Source organism: Pseudophryne corroboree, chromosome 1 (assembly GCF_028390025.1).
Source record: "Pseudophryne corroboree isolate aPseCor3 chromosome 1, aPseCor3.hap2, whole genome shotgun sequence".
In the NCBI taxonomy this organism is placed as follows: domain Eukaryota; kingdom Metazoa; phylum Chordata; class Amphibia; order Anura; family Myobatrachidae; genus Pseudophryne; species Pseudophryne corroboree.
The window spans coordinates 210226468-210244529 of record NC_086444.1 but is presented as its reverse complement, the minus strand read 5'-3'; positions in this window follow the sequence as shown (position 1 = coordinate 210244529).

Below are 18062 nucleotides of genomic sequence, written 5' to 3'. Positions count from 1 at the left end.
TCCTGATGGCGGATCTATGCGCAGTCATCCTTTCCTTGAAGCTGCGTTCTGTTTTGCCAATGTAGGATTTCCCACATGGGCAAATAATCTGATAAACCGTGAATTTAGTATTACAAGTAAGCTGGTGACGAATGTAATATTTTTTACCAGATAATGGATGGTTAAATATCTCACCTGCCAACATAAATTGGCAGGTGGTGCACGTGCAACGAATGCATCCCAATTTTTGTCGAGCCCCACTGGGCGCAACAGGTCCTTGTATAGTTGATACGTCAGCTTTGACTAATATATCACGGAGGTTTCTACCCCTGGTATGGCAAGGCATAATTCTAGTATTAGCCAGAGGTAATTCAGGGTCCGACTGTACAATCGGCCATAATTTTTTCACTTTATTAGTAATAATGGGGCTAGCTTGATTGTACCGATTCACCCAAGGTAATATATTATCTGACTCCCGTCTTATTACTATGTCCTGCTGCGAATATTTTAACACATTTTGCTTTGCTTCCAATAGCATACCAAGTTGGTACCCCCTTGCAAGAAATGTATCTATCAATACATTGATCTGTTGTTCTGCTAATTTACTGTCTGTTGTGATACGTTTAATCCTCAACATCTGTGAATAGGGTAAACCTCTCACAAGTGCTCTTGGGTGGGCGCTATTATAATGCAGTAAGTTGTTTCTATCGGTGTCCTTGGTATAGAGGCTGGTATGGATAATGCCCTCTCTAATCCTAATAGCTACATCCAGGAAATTTACACAATCTTCCGAGATATTATATGTGAATTTAACTGGACCATCACATGAATTATAATTATCCAACAGGTTGATCAACTCCTGCTTTTTCCCCCGCCAGATTATCAGCAAATCATCTATAAAACGTGTATAAAATACAATCTGGCTAACAACCTGTGGGCATGTAAAAAATGTATCCTGCTCAATACTAAACATAAACATATTGGCGTACGATGGGGCCACACTCGACCCCATCGCACAGCCAATACGCTGCAAATAGAATTTATTATCATAGATAAAAAAGTTAGATGTAAGTATGAGTCGAAGTAAATCCATCACAAAGCCTAAGTCCGGTCCCATATAATTCGCATTATCTTTCAAGAATCTGTATGTGAATTGCAGTACCATCTCATGCGGGATTACAGTATATAAGCTCTTTACATCTATACTGCATAGCCATATTTCTCCTTGCAATACGGGCAAATCCTTCAATTTAAGGAGGAGAGATGGAGTGTCTAACAGGTATAGGGGATGTGCCCTAATGGCCGGCTGAAACAGGGAATCCAAATATATCGATGTATTCTGCAGTAATGATCCTCTTGCGGATATTATAGGGTGCCCTGGGGGCTTTGTCATAGATTTATGTATTTTCGGAGTTGTGTATAGGAGGGGTACCATAGGGAATTCCGGAACAAGGGCTGTAGCTATATCTTGGGTGATCTGTCCATTATCTACAGCTATTTTCAAGATCATCTGTAGCTCTTTTTTGATTTTTATTGTTGGATCACCAGGTAGTGGTTGATATGTATGATAATCTTCAAGTTGTGCTTGAACTTCAGCCTTGTAATTTTGTACATCCTGTATTACCAGGGCACCGCCCTTATCCGCAGGACGGAAGACCAATTGTTGGTTTTGAGATAACTTTTTAAGTGCTAAATGTTCCTGTTTACTCAGGTTATGTCTCATAGGTGGCAGAGTATTAACCGTTCCCTGTACATCAACCTCCATAAGTCGCATAAACGTCTTAATACTAGCATTAAATGATTGCGGATCAAACTTAGAGCGTGGTAATACCTTGCGTAATTGAGGTGGAATATCAGACGGAGTTTTTTCTGCAGTATTGATATTTTTGGCAAAGAATTCTTTAAGTTTTAATTGTCGATGGAGGGCTTGTTGTTCTATGAGCCATTGGAATTGATCAAACGGGACCGATGGCACAAAAGACAGTCCTCGCGCTAGTACATCATTCTCAACTTTATTGAGAGTATACGATGATAAATTAACTACTAGGTTCGTTTGGCCACTGGTGGTTTTCTTCCACGTCCCCTTCCTTTTTGTTTGGCCTCCCCTCCTCGTGCATGTCCTCTGCCTTTTACCTCTATCGCCCTTGTGGTCACCCCTAAAGGGCGTGTAGATCCAGCATTGCCGTTGGTATCCTCAATCTCACTCAGAGATGAAACCCTTTCGGTTGATGAATCAGTGTCCTGTGTGAATCTTGATCTGTTCCTCCGGAAGAATGGCCTCCTTTGGTCACTTCTTTCCTTATTGCTAGTCCATTGGTACACTGAATTAAATTCATAGTCGGCATCCACTTTATCTCTCTTCTCCTTCTTGAATTTCACAAGATCGCGTTTGTAGGTTTGGAGTTGTCCATTCAATTTATCATACCAGTTAGTGTTGGTATACTTCTCAAGACTTTCCTTATGTATAACTTCAAATGCCTTGATTTTATCTTTCAATAAATTGACTTCCTTTGTTGAATGTTCAATAATTAACAACATAAGGTCGAATGAGCATTTGTTGAGCGTGGCCACCCATTTTTTACAAAATGCTCCATCATGTCGACCAATAGTGGGGCAGTTTTTTACTCTTAATCCACGCGGGATTTTTTTTGCCCTATAATATTCACTTAAGGTAAGTCCGTGATAGAAGTAATCAATTTCCTTCTTTTTATACTTAAGGAGATCCCGGTATAATTCCTCCACAGGAGGAGGCTCAAACCATTCTGCTAGTTCAGCTGCATATAATATCTGATCAGCTTCACTTTCAGAAAAAGAATGCACGTCTCCAATTGAATAGGTTGTATGCTGAAAGCCACTTGCATGTTGCTCTATATTTGCATCAACCATTGTATCAGGTCTTATTGCAGAGATAAAGATAAATATTACCACGCCGACATAAAAGGTAACAATGCCACAAATAAATGTAAGGTGCTTATGTGCCAAACATAAACAAATGCACAAGATCACCTCCCAATGCGCATAGAATGATGTGCTATGAGTGATATGTCCATAACAACTTATAGGTTAGTAATGTGTCAAATTACTCCCAGTGAAAAAGTTGTTTAAACAGTGTACCAATGTATTACTAGCAAGCAATAAGATTAAAAGATGAACAGTCACTGATGAATAATCAAACTTGTCATAGCCGCGGGGTGCCATGTGATTCAGACTGCGCCATGCAATCACGATACATATAGATTCATATTACCGGCACTCCTCTTTATGGCTGATTCGTAACTTTGCTGGTTGCCCTCACAGATTGAAATAGATACTGTCGGAAGGTGCGGCACTCCAGTCAAAAAAACTTCTCATGTAGGCAAATAAATTTGCAACGTTTCAATGCCTTTATTGCGGCATTTTCATCAGGCTTATTACAAATACAAACATAGACTCTTACCTTATATCCCCACCCATCAGTGAATGGCGCCACTCGGGTAGCGGGACCACGCACCCGGCCCGGCGGCTCCCAGTGATGATGTCATCGCGTCTCACGCTCCACAGCGCCCCCGTTGACGCATCACTCCGTTACCATAACAACTGTGAAACATGTACAATAAACTACCGTACTATAGCTACATGTTAAATATAAAACTGAACCACCAATCTAAACATCCAAATCTAGCCTATATATGAGTTAAGAATCCATTATCAACTCAAAGCGATCAATACCACTATATTTTACTCAACATACATAAACAACATCGTAATATAGTGGTTGCTCATCGCATCTATATTGACATTAAATGCCACATTGGGATTAATCAGTGCAGTTAATATAAGCTGGAATTAGACAATGCACACATGCATATAATATAAATAAATTACTCAGCCCTTAATCCATTTCTTACTAATGCTACCCATTACGGGTATGCATGTGTGAATATATACAGGCCAAACCAGATCACTAATACAACTATTGTTCGCCCCCATGACCATTATTACAAAAAATTATAAAAAATTATTAAGACCCAAGTGCTCATTTAGGCCTCTGGGTGTTAAAGTCCCCATTCGATGGATCCATCGGGATTCCATCTGCAGCAATTTTAAACCTCTGTTGCCACCCCGTATATTCAGGGGTACATGATCAATCATCCTATATCGGATAGATATTAGATTATGTCTTGCTTCTACGAAGTGTCTTGCCACAGGTTGTTCACTACCACCCGTAGCAAGTGCCTTCCTGATGGCGGATCTATGCGCAGTCATCCTTTCCTTGAAGCTGCGTTCTGTTTTGCCAATGTAGGATTTCCCACATGGGCAAATAATCTGATAAACCGTGAATTTAGTATTACACGTAAGCTGGTGACGAATGTAATATTTTTTACCAGATAATGGATGGTTAAATATCTCACCTGCCAACATAAATTGGCAGGTGGTGCACGTGCAACGAATGCATCCCAATTTTTGTCGAGCCCCACTGGGCGCAACAGGTCCCTGTATAGTTGATACGTCAGCTTTGACAAATATATCACGGAGGTTTCTACCCCTGGTATGGCAAGGCATAATTCTAGTATTAGCCAGAGGTAATTCAGGGTCAGACTGTACAATCGGCCATAATTTTTTCACTTTATTAGTAATAATGGGGCTTGCTTGATTGTACCGATTCACCCAAGGTAATATATTATCTGACTCCCGTCTTATTACTATGTCCTGCTGCGAATATTTTAACACCTTTTGCTTTGCTTCCAATAGCATACCAAGTTGGTACCCCCTTGCAAGAAATGTATCTATCAATACATTGATCTGTTGTTCTGCTAATTTACTGTCTGTTGTGATACGTTTAATCCTCAACATCTGTGAATAGGGTAAACCTCTCACAAGTGCTCTTGGGTGGGCGCTATTATAATGCAGTAAGTTGTTTCTATCGGTGTCCTTGGTATTGATAAAGCAGAATCTATTTATCGTATATATAACCCTTTATGAGGTCTAAGAACACTATACGCTGTTTACTTAAGAAGTACCGTAAGGGTACGTAAGTTGCGTAACGATCGCTCAGCCGTAGGCGAGACGCTCTAGCGTCGCGTTCGCTCACGGCCCAGAGATCACCAGACTGACACACTAGTGGCTACAGACAAACGTAATGATTCGCTATGGCGTAGCGGACGCTCGAGACCACGAGGAGATCACCAGCGGCGCAGAAGCTCACAACGCTATACCTTGATATCTATGCCTTTAACAATGAGATACACAGAATACCTTAATGTGAATACAGGGTGTAAGTGCAACCTTGTGTAACCTGACTAACTACAAAGCTGCTTGAGCGTCACCGACGCTCAAGTGGACACAACACTATAGGAAATACACAGATACTGGTTTAGGGTCCAAAGCCTATTAACTGTATTATAACTAATATACTTGTAAAAAGGAATCACAGTACAAATGATACACTACAATATAACAGAGACTTCCTAACCAAATAACTACACTATAAAATACAATACAATACAATTAGAGATACTTTAAGGAAAATATGGGAGAAAGAGTAGAGAGAGCGAGAGAGAGAGAGAGAGAGAGATGAGATGAGAGAGATGGCTCACAGTAAGACAATATGATCACGGAGAAAAACTTACGCATAAGGGGAAACGATCGCATGCGCCTGGACATCCAGCACCCGATTTTCAGCAATGAGAACCGTTGAAGAGTGAGAGCTGGATGTGGTCGGCCTGCCTATTTATGCCCCACACACAATGCAATCTAATGGTCCCTACAATCTTGTCGTCCATTGGACACAGGAATTCGGCTTCGCATCATAACAAAAGGTCATTGGGTAATTCATACAGGTGGGCTGTGACGATTTCAAACAGCTCAGGTGGGTGGGAAACTGGGTTTCCCGCCGCATACCTGAGTAAGAGTAAATAATAGTAATGGACATAAACTTCTTATGTCCATAACTATTCGCACGAGTGATTAATACGCTCCAAACCAACACCGGAATATTGCTATTTAAATACTCTTCTGATGGGTACCAAACACTACTGTATGACTCCTGTTAGACCCTTCCTACAATACAAAGAGGGATCCCTCCGTTTAGGGACATTCTATATTAACCAAACTTTCAGAATCTATCAAAGGGACCATGATCTATAAACTACGTTAATTGTGGAAATATGTAACGATTGGGTCGCACGCTACGACTACATACTCTTTACCGTAAATACGCATACCGATGCGAGCGGGTGCACGTATCAGCGGGTATGCGCTATCACGGGAAAGCGCACGCATGCGCAGCGCGGACCAGCGTGAGGTGCAAATATGGCAGCATGTATAGGGATATTTTTCTGACTTTGACAGTCCACCCTTTGGCAGTCAATAATAACTGCCACCTTCTAAAACATTTCAAAAGGAGAAAAATATATGTCAGGGGTTAATTCATTTCCATGGTTGGGTAGGGGAGGAGAGAGGAGTAGGTGTGAAGAGGGTATGACCTAGTGAGATAGCAGAAGCATGTGTGTATGAGTCCATGTTTGGGGGGGGGGTCATGTATCATCGTGCCGTACGTGTTGTAAATCAAGCTTCGAGGTATTGCGAAGTATACATTTGAATTCCTTCTTATCCTGTGGTACAGGTCTGTGGATGGGCTGTCAAACTTTACCGAGCTCTTTTCGGATTTTTTTTTTTTTTGAACAAAATGGGGAGCACATTTTAGTTGATGATACATGAATGGGGGAATATGTGATTGCTGATATCTGTGCCTGTATTCCCTATACTATGTGTGTTATTACCTGAGGGTTGTAGAGATGAAGATGAAGAACACTTATGGGAAATGCAATGATATTCTATGTCAGGTAAATGTACATCTGTCGTCGAAGTTTTGTTCGGTATCAGTTGAAAGTCGTCTTCTTTGCGCTGTTTTGCTCCTTAGGCATGAGCAACAAGCTTTGTCAGTGCCATCAGATTTACAAAAAAAATGTTGGGCTAGCGTGAGTTTAAAAATACTAGGGAAACTGGGGATCCATGGCAAAGTTCATCAAGTGTCCATTTCTCAAGTGGTCAAAACTCTTTCTTTGGTCCATCCGTTGTCTGTATAGCGTCTCGTCAACTTCCTCGTCCAAGGGGGTCTTGTTATCTTGGAGAAAAGCAGAAAAACAGGTGAAAGAAACGGACCGTATAATCACATTTTCATCACATCCTGGTTTCTATCATTGGGTCATAAATCAAATCCAGGTTAATTACAGTTTCCTCACTCCTCAAACTCATCACTCTTGTACTTTGTTTGCACCTCATTAAAGCCTGCCCGCATCTAAATATCAATCCAATAGATATAACAACACCTAAAATACATAGGAGAAACTTTCCAACATCCATTATGACTCCTTGAGCCCAGTCTCCCAAACCGGAGAACCAATTTCGCGGGTTCAACCATGACACCCAACCAGTCAGCTCATTACCTACAGCAGCAAGAGTGAGATTGTGTTTTTGGCGAAATTCCCACTTCAATTGGAGAATATCGTCCATCTTTTGGTCTATGACCTCTACCGGATCCTCGGTGCTATTTGTGATATACGTGCAACACTTCACGCCGTACTGTGTTGCCAATGTAACACAATATCCGCCTGTCACTGCTGTGAGGTAATTAAGAACCATTCTATGCTGTACCAGTTCTGTTTTATAAGCTTGGAGTTCTCTTCCAGTGTATCTAAACGTGTCATCATACATTTCAGTGATATTATCTAACAAATTGGCGAGTGCGGAAATGTATCTATAATTCATCACTCCTCGAGCGGTGCGAGTGAAATCTAACGCCACTAGAACCTGAATCCCGGTGGATTCATGGATCAGATCAGAGGCCGGATGCTCTAACCTTTCTGACAGTTGTCTTTTAACGAGGTGCTCGTAATGAGTGTGAGTATAAGGAGCTTGGGCACCACGGTGTATGTCTTTCATTTTATCATGAGTTACAGTCATCACTTCAGGCAATACTTTTCCAATATAACACAATCCTTCAGAGTTTGGGGCAAGCCACTTGTACGCCTTCCTCCCGCATATGAAATAAGCATCATCGGGGAGAACATATGGGACGGAGTAGGACATTACCATATTACATACCTTCCAGGTGAAATCTCCTGACCCTAATTCTTCCATCTGCTTAATACACGTATCGGGTTGTACGATATGTGCACAGTATCCTGGTGATACCTCTCCAACTCTAGTAATCCTATTTCCTAAGGTATATCTATACCTGAAAGATTTTCCTCTACTGGCTATGTGGCGTACAAGCTCTGTATCTGTAGGCATTCTATCTGCTCTATGCGAGAAGGTCATGGTCAGGTTGCTCCATGACACTTCCCAATTTCCCGGCTGTCGGGGATTGGAGAGGTTGAAACATAAGAGGGACCTATCCACATGGTATTGGTGGAGCTTCAAACTAGGAGGGCTGGAGATATTAAACCTCCTGTCCACCGGTCTCCCACCATTTAACTCAAGTACCTCCCCTATCGCTAAAGGAAATGGTACTAGCCCTGATTTGCTATGACCCTGAGGTACTTGAGAGCATACCCAACAATCTGTTTTGTTTAATACATTACCCACTAAGGAGTGATAATCACTCAATGGATGCCGGTCCATATGGATATTGAAACTGGATTGGCATTTCTTTATGCACCCATCCTCAACCAAGTTGTTACAAAGCCTGCAGATACAGTTTTCTTCAGCTAACAATCCATCACAATTTCTTCTATCGGATCGTTTTCTGATACTCGCCTTTGCTTGTTGGTTAGGTTGATCTTGGAAAACTACGCCTTCATCATCATAATCGGAACCCGTTCCAGAACCTCTCTCGACCTCCATGGTACTCTCGCCGGAACAGACTGCTCTGGTCAACATCATGGTCAACAGGAAAATCCGGATCACAGTCTCTTGGGGTAAGTCCATCTTTGAGGAGGAAATGGAGAAGTATGAGAAGGGGGAAAAAGAAATTTCAAGGGAGAGGGGATGGGAAGTGGAGAAAAACAATAAAAGGGATTGGGGAGTCGACAACTGCTTTCGGTCTTCAAGGCTCAGGTGCCGCCTCAGTCCTCCTGGAACAGACACTCCAGTGATACAACCTCTACCGTCTGTTCCTTATCACGGGACTTCTCTGGATCAGCAACCTTCTTGCAGTGGGATGAATGGACCCAAGTCTCTCTCTCAGCAACCTTCAATGCTGTGGTGCTAGTCAATAAGACCTGGTATGGTCCTTCCCATCTATCAATAAGACAACCTGAGCGTAGAAAATTTCGTATCATTACATAATCCCCAGATTCAATGTCATGACAATTACTATCAGGTAGATCAGGAATCACCAATTTCAGATTTTCATTTTGGTTCCTCAACTGTTTACTCATGTTAATTAAGTACTTTACAGTTACTTCATTGTTACATTTCAAATCATCCTGAGGGTTAATCATGACATGCGGTTGTCGACCAAACAAGATTTCAAAAGGGGACAGATTAAGAGGGGACCTGGGAGTGGTTCTGATGCTATACAAAACAATGGGTAAAGCTTCTGGCCATGTCAATCCTGTCTCTGCCATTACTTTACTCAATTTATTTTTAATCGTGCTGTTCACTCTTTCGACCTTCGCACTTGCCTGTGGACGGTACGGAGTGTGCAGCTTGCTATCAATTCCCATCAACTTACACATTCCTTGAAAGACATCACCTGTAAAATGGGTACCCCTATCACTTTCGATTATTCTAGGGATACCATATCTACATACAAATTCCTGCACAATTTTCTTAGCTGTAAACATAGCGGTATTTGTAGCCGCTGGAAATGCTTCGACCCAATTCGAGAAAACATCTATACAAACAAGTACATATTTCAAATTCCGACATGGGGGTAATTGAATGAAGTCAATTTGTATTACCTGAAAAGGGCCGCCGGCAGGTGGGATATGGGATGGTTCTGTAGGTATTGCCTTTCCAATATTCTTTCTCAGACAGGTAAGGCATGACATTGCTCTTTTACTCGCATGAGAGGAGAATCCTGGGGCGCACCAGTATGCTCTTACCAATTTGCACATCCCCTCCTTGCCTAGATGAGTCAGCCCGTGAGCTGCTTCAGCCAGACATGGAAGATATGTCCTGGGGGCCACTGGTTTACCATGTCCATCCGTCCAGAGCCCTGAGGACTCCTGGCCATATCCCTTTGCCTTCCAGACTGCTCTTTCCTGTGCGGAACACAAATTCTGCATTTCACACAACTTCTGTGTGTTGATGGTATTGAATACCATCAGTTGTGTGGTGTCTGTCGGTATGGGGGTAGCAGCTGCTAACTTAGCAGCTTCGTCTGCTCGGCTGTTACCAAGTGATACTGGGTCTTGACTATATGTGTGTGCTTTACATTTGATAACAGCCACTCTGTCGGGTTCCTGTATCGCTGTTAGAAGCCTTTTTATGTGAGCTGCATGCGCTATCGGTGTACCAGCTGCCGTCATGAAATTTCTGAGGCGCCATAGGGCTCCGAAATCATGGACTACCCCGAATGCGTATCTGGAATCGGTGTAGATATTGGCTGACTTACCCTTAGCCAATTCACATGCTCTGGTTAGGGCGACCTGTTCAGCAACCTGGGCTGAGTGAGGTGGGCCTAGCGGTTCCGCTTCTATGGTGTCTTGGTCATCTACGACTGCGTATCCAGTACACAAGTCTCCCGAGTCTGACTGTCTGTGACAACTACCGTCCGTGTAGAACGTGAGTTCTGCATCTTCCAGTGGATTGTCACTGATGTCAGGCCTTGCGGTAAAATTTTGGGTCAAATATTCCATACAATCATGTGTATCTTCCTTTGTATTAAATCCTCCTTCCCCAGCACTCTCACCTTCCACCCTTTGTGCATGACCAGGCACACCTGGGAGATATGTTGCAGGATTTAATGCACTGCATCTCCTTATGGTGATGTTTACTGGGGCCATTAGCGCCAATTCCCATCTTGTAAACCTCGCTGATGAGACGTGTCTGGTTTGGGCAGAATTCAATAAGGCTGACACTGCATGTGGTGTATGGATTGCGAGGTTGTGGCCTAGCACGACATCTTCGCTTTTTGTTACTAGCAATGCTATTGCAGCAACGCTTCGCAAGCATGTGGGGAGGGATCGCGCTACCGTGTCTAGCTGAGCGCTGTAGTATGCAACTGGCCTGCTGGCATCACCGTGTTTTTGGGTTAGTACACCTGCTGCGCAACCAGCACTTTCTGTTCCGTATAGTTCAAAGGGTTTCCTATAGTCTGGCATACCTAGTGCTGGCGCCTGCGTTAGGCACTGTTTGAGTCTCTCAAATGCTGTTTCGGATTCGTCGGTATGCGAAATCCTATCAGGTTTGTTTGAGGAGACCATTTCCTGCAAAGGTAACGCCAATATGGAAAACCCTGGGATCCAATTACGGCAATACCCACACATTCCTAAAAACGTCCTGATCTGTTGCTGGGTTTGTGGTAGAGTCATGTCTCTAATTGCTTGGATTCTATCAGCGGTCAGGTGTCTCAGTCCTTGTGTTAGACAGTGTCCCAAATATTTTACCTTAGTTTGGCATAATTGCAACTTGTCTTTGGAAACCTTGTGTCCTGTGTCTGAAAGATGAAACAGGAGCTGTTTCGTATCCTTCAGGGATGCTTCCAGTGAATCTGAACACAGTAATAAATCATCCACATACTGTATCAATACTGATCCACTCTCTGTTTGGAAAGACTGTAAACAATCATGCAAAGCCTGAGAAAATATACTTGGACTATCTATGAAACCTTGGGGTAGTCGAGTCCACGTGTATTGGACTCCTCTGTATGTGAATGCAAACAAATATTGGCTGTCAGGGTGCAGAGGTACCGAAAAGAAAGCGGAGCAGAGGTCAATAACAGTGAAAAATTTGGCAGTGGGAGGAATTTGCATTAGGATGACAGCTGGATTTGGCACTACGGGGAACTGACTCTCAACTATTTTGTTAATCCCCCTTAGATCCTGCACTAGCCTGTAACCCCTCCCCCCTCTCTTTTTAACAGGGAAGATGGGACTATTGGCAGTGCTGGACGTTCTTACCAGAATGCCCTGTTGTAGCAAGCGCTCTATTACTGGGTAAACTCCTAACTCCACCTCTGGCTTCAGAGGATACTGTGGGATTTTTGGAGCTATCCTACCATCTTTTACTTGTACAACTACTGGAGCTACGTTTGCCATTAATCCAGTGTCCTGTCCGTCTTTTGTCCAAAGTGACTCTGGTATTTGAGATGTCATCTCTTCTACTTGGGATGGATTCCTATTTGTCATACTGGAATGTGACATTAATTTTGATGGGGAGTCTAACATGTCTCGTACTTCCTGAGCGTAATTCTCAGGTATGTCCAAGAATACACCTTCAGAAGTACAATAAATGACGCACCCCATTTTACACAGTAAGTCTCTTCCCAGGAGATTGGTCGGTGCCGATGCAGCCAGCAAAAAGGAATGCTTGGTATGCAAAGGCCCTATTGTAATCTCGGCTGGTTTGCTAACAGGGTAATGCTGGACTACTCCTGTTACTCCCATGGCTGGAATGGTCCTACCAGTGGTTCTCATGCCCACTGTCGAATTTATCACTGACTTGGCCGCCCCTGTGTCTACAAGAAAGTTTAAAGTTTTACCAGCTACATTGATTGCAATCTCTGGTTCACTTCCAAGACTGGCAATCAATTTAACCGGCTGCAGATTACAGGTATGGCCACACCCCTATTGGGTATGCTGACCTCCCTGAATCCCGCTGGCAGCAACTACTTGTGAGGGAGTTAGTTGGGAACTACCAGAGGCATGCCAATCTCTGTTCGGGGGGTATCTTTTTGTTTCCCCTGTATGTGGCTCAAAACTCCGCCTCTGTGGACCCTGCTCCCAATGTCGTGTGTCGTGTCGTTGTCTAGGGGGTTGAAAAGATCTTTGTACACTCTTTGTTCTACAGTCTCGTGCATAGTGTCCCTGTTTGTTACAAGAAAAACATGTTATTACACTTGACTTACCCACAGGATTCGGTGGTACATACGCAGGCTGCCTTGTGGTCAGCGCCTGTATACTTACTGACATTAACTTATCACTTTGCGATTCTCGGTGCCTGGTGATGTTTCTGTCGTGATCAATAGCAGCCTCTCTCAAAGTGGACACTGACAGACCTCGCCAACATGGTTGCGTGGTCTGTACCCTAGCCTTTAATGTTTCCTTTAAACCATCCATCAGTACAGATACTGCTACTTCTTGGTGGTTTGGGTTGGTCTTAATGTCTTCTATACCAGTGTATTTTGCCATTTCTAATAGTGCCCGGTGAAAATATTCTGTTGCCGTTTCGGACTCTTTTTGTCTAATGGAGAATATTTTGTTCCATTTAACAACGGCTGGGAAATACTCCTTTAGCTGTAAATTTATCCTTTTTACGTTATCTTTGTTGTACACATCTGAAAGCGGTACATCTTTATCTAGTCCACAATCAGCCAAGAATTGAACTGAGTCGACATTTGAAGGTAAACAAGCTCTTAGCAGTATCTGCCAATCTTTGTGGTTGGGTTCTACAGTGTTCCCTAGATCCCTGATGTATTTTTGGCTAGCAACTAAGTCTTTCCTGGGGTCAGGAAATTCGGACACTATGGTTCTTAATTCCATTCGGGAAAATGGAGTGTACATGGCAATGTTCCTTATGGGAGTGGCTCCTGATGCATCTGTTTTCCCATTGGGGACTGCTATTACTCTAACAGGGTTAACTCTAACAACCTCATTCTGTGTAGATTCTACAGCTTGTGGTGAAATTGTTTCGGTATAATGCATGGTGCCGTACTTACCCGTTGACACGACCTCACCTATCCCTCCGCTAGGGGCCTTCACTAATCTCGTGAGTGGTGCAGTTCCTACTGTGGTTTCTGATATGGTGGCCGCTAGAGAGAGCGCTGAAATTGTTGCCGAATCGTCTTCTTGATCACACTCCTGAGGAAAGTTCAGAACAGGGTACAACTTGCACGGGTCAATAATTGCATGGGTTACTTGGTTAACATCATTAACATTTACAAGGTTGCTAAGAGTTTGTGTTTTACGCCCCAGTGCGTTTTTCTCCGCAATCAACTTCTCTCCTGCAATGTATGGTGGAGGCGGGGCTGTGGCTATCAGTTTCCTGACAGCCCCAGATCCCGCCGCCAGAGCCAACCCTCTCTGTATCTCACCTTCCTGTTGCCATAACTGTAAATAATCATGATGCTGGATTCGTCTCTTTGTTGATTTTATGAGACATATCCTCCTCCTTAAATTTTGTAACACTTCTGGACTGAAGCTACCTATTCTTGGGAATTTCTCCCTGTCTCGTACAGTCATTCTCTCCCATTCATCACATAAAACCTCTGTGTGACTTCCATATTTCTCACACATGATGTACCTTGCCGACCCAACTGGTCGGTTCTCTGAATCAACCCGAACCGAGGTTGATCGCCCCCTACCTGAACAACTGGCCCCCATAATCTGCAGGTGTTGCTTACTACTCCTTTGATCTTTATATCACGGTCTTCAGCGAACCCTTACAGCAAACCAAATTATTCAAAATAGGCCGGCGGTGGCGGTTTACCGAGTACCCCACTCACTCGCCCACCTCGACCAATACGACCTGATCACACCGACATGGTGCTGGCGTACTCGATACAGGGCCCTACCAAAAACCTTCTGTTTACTGGAACATATGAGGGTTACCCGCAGGACACTTACTCTTTCCAGTAAAGGTGGGGTTGCTAGATAGTTCCTGAGTGACCAGCGAACTTCCCTTTAAAAATAAAAAATTACACAAATCACGTCAGAGTGTACAACTAGCGTTTATGACTTTTGTACGCAAAATGATACTAGTCAGGTTTACTAATGCACACAATGACGTGCGGTACAATCGTTCAGTACATAAGCACTACCTGTTATGTACTGAGAGATCAGTGGAATCGAAAATTTCGGCTGCGAATTCCTTCAGCCAGAGCTTATATGGCCTATATGGGTTCTGGACCAACCCCCGGGGTTGTGCCTCTTACCTTTATAGCGGACCTCTTTGTCTCCTTATGACCTCCTGGTCTTGTCTGTACGACCTCCTGGTATGACCTCCTGGTCTTGTACTGGTCCGCTATACTCTAATGCTCAAATATTATTTAACCAAGGATGCCTCCTTAGCCACCGTGTATGTCACTTACACGTATGTCCTACCCGATTTCTTTTGGTTCAACCTCTAAGTTGTATAAACTTGTATACAAAAACACACTCACTCAACACATGTACACTTTCATTTATATCTATTTCTGCGCAGAAATTTTTCTTCAGCCCAGCTGTGTTACCAATTAGGAGCAGGATCTGTTGAACTAAATTTCAGGGTTTTCAAAAATAGACTTGCGTTATTTATCGCCTCTTGCGCTATTTACCGCTTAGCGCTAACTATCGCCTTTGCGTTAATTATCGCTTTGCGCTAAAATTTCAACTTTTCGTGATTTGAGCTACGTGGGCGTAACCGGACGCTCCGTTGCGTAATGCACGCTGCGTGCGTCGGCCTTTGGATTGCGTACGCTAGTCTTTGTTAGAGACACGTGTACGCAATGCAAAGATCCACCGTAACACAATATACTTTTATCAATGTAGACGATCCCTGATCATCTACCGCGTACCCCACTGGCTTTGCCTTATCTCCCAGGCAAACCTGTGTGTTTCTCTACCCTTTTAACTATTACCTCTATTCTTAAACTATAAAATAACAGCAAGTCTCTTTTAGCACTTTTCTATCAACTATAAAATTGGCAAACAGGATAGTGATATACGAAAATGAAAAAGAAATGCAGATATATGTATGCGTGCGTGTGTACACAAGACAGAAGACAAATAAACAGTTTTTAAAAGACACAAGCGTTTTGTTCTTACCTCCGGTTCCCGGATTCCTTCAGCACTCTTTATCTAAGTGAAGCAGACGCTTATCCCGTCAGCACTGCGAGACAACCTCCCACCCTTTGCTGGGGGATAATGTCTGCTGATCTACCTAGTGCAGATATGTGAAGGACAGGACGAGCCGCCAATTGATAAAGCAGAATCTATTTATCGTATATATAACCCTTTATGAGGTCTAAGAACACTATACGCTGTTTACTTAAGAAGTACCGTAAGGGTACGTAAGTTGCGTAACGATCGCTCAGCCGTAGGCGAGACGCTCTAGCGTCGCGTTCGCTCACGGCCCAGAGATCACCAGACTGACACACTAGTGGCTACAGACAAACGTAATGATTCGCTATGGCGTAGCGGACGCTCGAGACCACGAGGAGATCACCAGCGGCGCAGAAGCTCACAACGCTATACCTTGATATCTATGCCTTTAACAATGAGATACACAGAATACCTTAATGTGAATACAGGGTGTAAGTGCAACCTTGTGTAACCTGACTAACTACAAAGCTGCTTGAGCGTCACCGACGCTCAAGTGGACACAACACTATAGGAAATACACAGATACTGGTTTAGGGTCCAAAGCCTATTAACTGTATTATAACTAATATACTTGTAAAAAGGAATCACAGTACAAATGATACACTACAATATAACAGAGACTTCCTAACCAAATAACTACACTATAAAATACAATACAATACAATTAGAGATACTTCAAGGAAAATATGGGAGAAAGAGTAGAGAGAGCGAGAGAGAGAGAGAGAGAGATGAGATGAGAGAGATGGCTCACAGTAAGACAATATGATCACGGAGAAAAACTTACGCATAAGGGGAAACGATCGCATGCGCCTGGACATCCAGCACCCGATTTTCAGCAATGAGAACCGTTGAAGAGTGAGAGCTGGATGTGGTCGGCCTGCCTATTTATGCCCCACACACAATGCAATCTAATGGTCCCTACAATCTTGTCGTCCATTGGACACAGGAATTCGGCTTCGCATCATAACAAAAGGTCATTGGGTAATTCATACAGGTGGGCTGTGACGATTTCAAACAGGTCAGGTGGGTGGGAAACTGGGTTTCCCGCCGCATACCTGAGTAAGAGTAAATAATAGTAATGGACATAAACTTCTTATGTCCATAACTATTCGCACGAGCGATTAATACGCTCCAAACCAACACCGGAATATTGCTATTTAAATACTCTTCCGATGGGTACCAAACACTACTGTATGACTCCTGTTAGACCCTTCCTACAATACAAAGAGGGATCCCTCCGTTTAGGGACATTCTATATTAACCAAACTTTCAGAATCTATCAAAGGGACCATGATCTATAAACTACGTTAATTGTGGAAATATGTAACGATTGGGTCGCACGCTACGACTACATACTCTTTACCGTAAATACGCATACCGATGCGAGCGGGTGCACGTATCAGCGGGTATGCGCTATCACGGGAAAGCGCACGCATGCGCAGCGCGGACCAGCGTGAGGTGCAAATATGGCAGCATGTATAGGGATATTTTTCTGACTTTGACAGTATAGAGGCTGGTATGGATAATGCCCTCTCTAATCCTAATAGCTACATCCAGGAAATTTACACAATCTTCCGAGATATTATATGTGAATTTAACTGGACCATCACATGAATTATAATTATCCAACAGGTTGATCAACTCCTGCTTTTTCCCCCGCCAGATTATCAGCAAATCATCTATAAAACGTGTATAAAATACAATCTGGCTAACAACCTGTGGGCATGTAAAAAATGCATCCTGCTCAATACTAAACATAAACATATTGGCGTACGATGGGGCCACACTCGACCCCATCGCACAGCCAATACGCTGCAAATAGAATTTATTATCATAGATAAAAAAGTTAGATGTAAGTATGAGTCGAAGTAAATCCATCACAAAGCCTAAGTCCGGTCCCATATAATTTGCATTATCTTTCAAGAATCTGTATGTGCATTGCAGTCCCATCTCATGCGGGATTACAGTATATAAGCTCTTTACATCTATACTGCATAGCCATATTTCTCCTTGCAATACGGGCAAATCCTTCAATTTAAGGAGGAGAGATGGAGTGTCTAACAGGTATAGGGGATGTGCCCTAATGGCCGGCTGAAACAGGGAATCCAAATATATCGATGTATTCTGCAGTAA